The sequence below is a fragment of the Papaver somniferum genome, unplaced genomic scaffold, assembly GCF_003573695.1.
Source record: "Papaver somniferum cultivar HN1 unplaced genomic scaffold, ASM357369v1 unplaced-scaffold_21, whole genome shotgun sequence".
In the NCBI taxonomy this organism is placed as follows: domain Eukaryota; kingdom Viridiplantae; phylum Streptophyta; class Magnoliopsida; order Ranunculales; family Papaveraceae; genus Papaver; species Papaver somniferum.
Genome location: NW_020631041.1, coordinates 8,068,430 through 8,072,961, shown reverse-complemented (window position 1 = coordinate 8,072,961; position 4,532 = coordinate 8,068,430).

Here is a 4,532-nt window from a genome sequence, read left to right as displayed (position 1 = left end):
GTATACCCGCGAACTAATGTGTTAAGGACAACTTGTTTGAACCTGTGATTCTTCCCTGTTAAGTTGTTCCGGTAGAGTTGTCTTGATTCAATTATGTACATATATCATTTTTGATACCTAACGTGCTGTTAATTGTTACAAGATTCCAACATATATAACCACAAAATCAAAACTTTTTGTTTTGTTCACTACAACAAGAGAAAAATGTTTCTACGATTTATCAATCATAGTGTGTATCTGTATGCTTTAGACTGTAAATGCAGATCATCTCTAATCGATTGATGGATCCCATGAGCTTTTTGAAAGTTAGTGATGGAGTTCTCTTAATTGTCACATGAGCTTGGGGAATTAAGAGTATTATTTCGGATTCTCTACCGATTGCACTCTTCAACAATCCAGTCACTGATGTTTGCATCGCATGCCTCTCGATTCCTCCAACTCTTGCGCTTTCCATCTTTTCACGGTGTTCAAAATACCCTATGTATTCTGAGCAGACATGATGATAACACACAGAACGGAACATCTGATTTTTGGATATCGTGTTTACCCTTAATGGCAACTGCAAGGCCTGCTTTGACCAAGCTGCTTGCAATAGGGACTCCATCTCCATGCCTCACTTTATTATCCTTGATCCTTTCTATTGGAGCCGAAACGAACGGTGGATGGATGCATCTTTGCCAGACTTTATGAGCCCAAACTCAGTTCTTATCTTTGCAACTGCTGCAGCTACAGAGAACACTCCATTTTGACTGGCTATCCAAATTAGCTTATTATCTTCGCCAGTAATTACAAGTACGTAGGTAGCTCATCATAAGGTATAATTGTTGAGATTATTAGTCCAATATTGTCTGGGTTTCGGTAATTCTGGAAGATAAACTTCAAATCAAAGAGGGGATTTTGGATCACTTCAAATCCAGATTTATGCAAACAGATGATTCTAATATCTCCCTAGCTGAGTTGGACTTCAAATCTATCTCCTCCGACGATGCTAGCTGGCTTGAAAGACCAATTACTTATGCGGAGGTGTTGAATGCTCTGAAGCTGCTAGGTTAAAATAGATCTCCTGGACCTGATGGGTTTCAAGTGAGGATTATTGTTAAGTGTTGGGTCTTCATAAGACCGGATATAATGAGGGTAGTGAAAGATTTGGAAACTTCTGGTAAGATTGATTGGCGACTGAAATCTACTTTCCTTGCGCTAATCCCAAAGAAACCTGTGGTGGAAGAGGTAAACGACTTGCGCCCAACCAGTTTAACTAATAGAGTGTATAAAGCTATTTCCAAAGTCCTCGCGGAACGCTTCAAGTTAATGCTCCCTAACCTTATTTCCAGTCAGCAATCTACTTTTGTTAAAGGAAGGAAAATTCTAGATAGTATTCTAGTGGCCTATGAATGTCTAGATTCTAGATTAAAACAAGGAATTCCAGGGGTAATTTGTAAAATAGACTTAGAAAAAGCCTTCGATAATGTCAAACGGTCTTTTCTTATAGATGTTCTTCAACACATTGGTTTTAGTAGAGTATTTCAAAAATGGATTCTGGGTTGTATTTCTAGAGTTCCATTCTCTGTGTTAGTCAATGGTTATGCGTTTGGTAAATTTACTTCCGAAAAAGGGTTGCGTCAAGGAGATCCGTTATCTCCATTTCTTTTTCTTTCGGTTTCTGAAGTACTTACTATGATGTTCTCTAAAGCAGAAAATCTGGGGTTATTGGGTGGTTTTCTTTCATCTTATTCTCCTAATGCAGTTAAAGTCAGCCACTTGCAGTTCGCCGACGATACTCTAGTTTTCATGGATGATGATGTAGATCAAATGTTACACTTGAAGTATATTCTCATATGGTTCCAATGTGCTTCTGGCCTCAAAACTAACTTCACTAAGAGTAACTTGTTTGGTGTTGGAAATGTTCGGGATTTGGAAGGGTTGGCTGAAACTTTAAATTGCACTTGTAATAGCTTTCCAACTGATTATCTTGGAATGCCGCTGGGAGCCAATACTAATTCCTCTTGTAAATGGGATAAAATTTTGGAAATCTGTAAGAACAGACTTACTAATTGGAAAAGGAGAAATCTTTCTAAGCCTAGTAAGCTCTCTCTTATTAAAAGTGTTCTTCAAAGCATCCCAATTTATTACTTCTCTTTATTCATGGCTCCTGCAAAAGTGATTAATTCTATTGAAAAATTTATAAGGAATTTTCTTTGGGATGAGCCTGCAAATACTAAGAAACAATATTGGGTGGGTTGGCGCAGTGTTTGTAAACATTTGAAGATAGGGGGTCTGGGTATCCGTAACTTGAAACATATGAATCGGTCTCTTCTCCAAAAATGGTGGTGGAGGTTGGGAAAAGAATCCAAAGCGTTATGGGCTAGAGTGATTGCAGATAAATATGGATTATGTGATTTAGGGAGGAGGACTAATCAACCTAAGGAAAAACATGGTGTTAGTTTATGGAGAAACATTTACTCGACGGCGGAGGACTTTTTTAAGTTTAGATTATGGGAAGATAAGTGGCATGTTCAAGGTCCATTATCAGTGTTGTGCACAAAACTTTATCACTTGTCCCAGTAATAAAAATATTTCTATTTTTGAAGCACGTGAAGATAGTGTGGATGGATTGAATAGGGTTCACAAGGTAATTTGCTTATTACTACTTTCCCAAAATCTAGGATTTGGTCTAGAGCTTGGCCACAAAGAGTAGGGTTCTTCTTGTGGCAGGCTTTCTTCGGTAGATTACCAACAATGGACAACCTGTACTCTAGACAATCTAGCCTAAATAGTTCTAGTTTGTGTAAGTTGTGCAATAACTATGAAGAGTCTGCTGACCATCTGTTACTCAACTGCACTTATTCAGTAGGAATTTGGAATTACTTCCTGGATTGTGCTCGTATATGTAATGGTACTTCAAGGACAGTTAGAGAGGTGGTGATCAATTGGAAAACTTTGCATATTTCTGAAATGGGGAAGCAACTATGGAAGAGACTTCCAGCTGCAATAATGTGGGAAATATGGAAATCTCGCCATGCGGTCACTTTTAATGGTAAGAGTTTCAAAGCGCAGGACGTTATTAGGGATATAAAGATTGATGGGGAAATTTCTTTCTGACTCCGCAATTAGCCTATTGGTTGTAACCCTCTTGGCTGTTGTGTTTTGGGTTGTTTTTCTCTTTTAGTTTCTAAGCTTTTGTAGCTAAGCTTCTGATAAGCCTCTTGGCTGTTGGGTTCTTGTATTCTTTTAGTCTAATTCAGTTCTTTGCCGATCTAAAAAATAAATAAATTGTCTCGGTTTCTAAGATCCTACGGATTATAATGCTTAGGACCATTCCACTCATTGCCAATTGGTTTTGAGTTGGGTGCCTATTTATTAGAACAACAAAATCCTAACTCTGCGGCAACGAACCATTTTGAATCACTAATCAAATTCTCTTCTTTGAAACTGATAAAGAAACCTTTAGCGGCAAGGAACCACTAATCAAATCCTCTTTGAAACCGATAAAGAAACCTTAAATTCTCTTTCAAACTGATAAAGAAACCTTAAATCATTTCTTGAGCCAAAGCCTTTTCAGAAATCTACACATCAACCCAAATAGAGATTTGAGAGCCATTGCCAACTCAACCTAACGTCTTCCTTTAGTTCCTCCCGAGCCCACTTGAGACGAGGCCAGAAATCTAGTTTCCGAAAAAAAAAAATTATACTTTGCAAGAAAGAAAGAAGACACTAAACCAAAAAAAAAAAGTTGTTCCCAAAACTCCTATATTTTCGTCCAGAGGTAGGCATTGACCGATATACGAAACTCAATATGACTTTTGATCGACAAGGCGATAACAGAGATTTTCGAGAGTGAGATTGAGAACATGGTTTTTGTAGTTGCAGGAAATCCTACAACCACACCCTTAACAAAATCTAAAGAACAACTCAAGTGATCATCATAAAATTCATAAAAACATTCTTTAGATCTTCAATTTGGATACAAATTATGAGAAAGTTCTAACTTGGAGAACAAACAATATTTCTCTCTCCTAAATCTCTTGTTTAAGCTCTCAAAAAGATCTCTCTCAATACAAGGTCGCTCGGTCCCTCATATAGGGGTTTACATAGTGTATGACAGCTAATAAATCCCTTATTTTTGGATCTTGCGTGCGTCATTAACGCACGCTTACATTGACTCTTCTCGCACGTACTCTATAATATCGCACGATCTTCACACTTCACTCGTGATTAGTCTGACGTCATCTGGTGCGTCATTTTGAACAAGCTGTATGTGGTTGTCTTCGCTCAGTCTTGATAGTCATTATTTCACATACATTATTGGTGTGCAGTATTTTGTATCTACATTTTTCCTCTTCTCATGTCTTTTCTTTGGAAAAGAGAGCGATATGAGAAACTTCAGTTTATTCTGCCGCACCCGTTCATCTTTTCATATTCTTTTCTGCCGACATGTTACTGTGATTTTAATGTAACCGTCTACACGTGTTGACCTCTTTTCCCTTTTTACCGGCACATCCGAATTTAACCAGTCATCTTTTTGCCAATTTAAT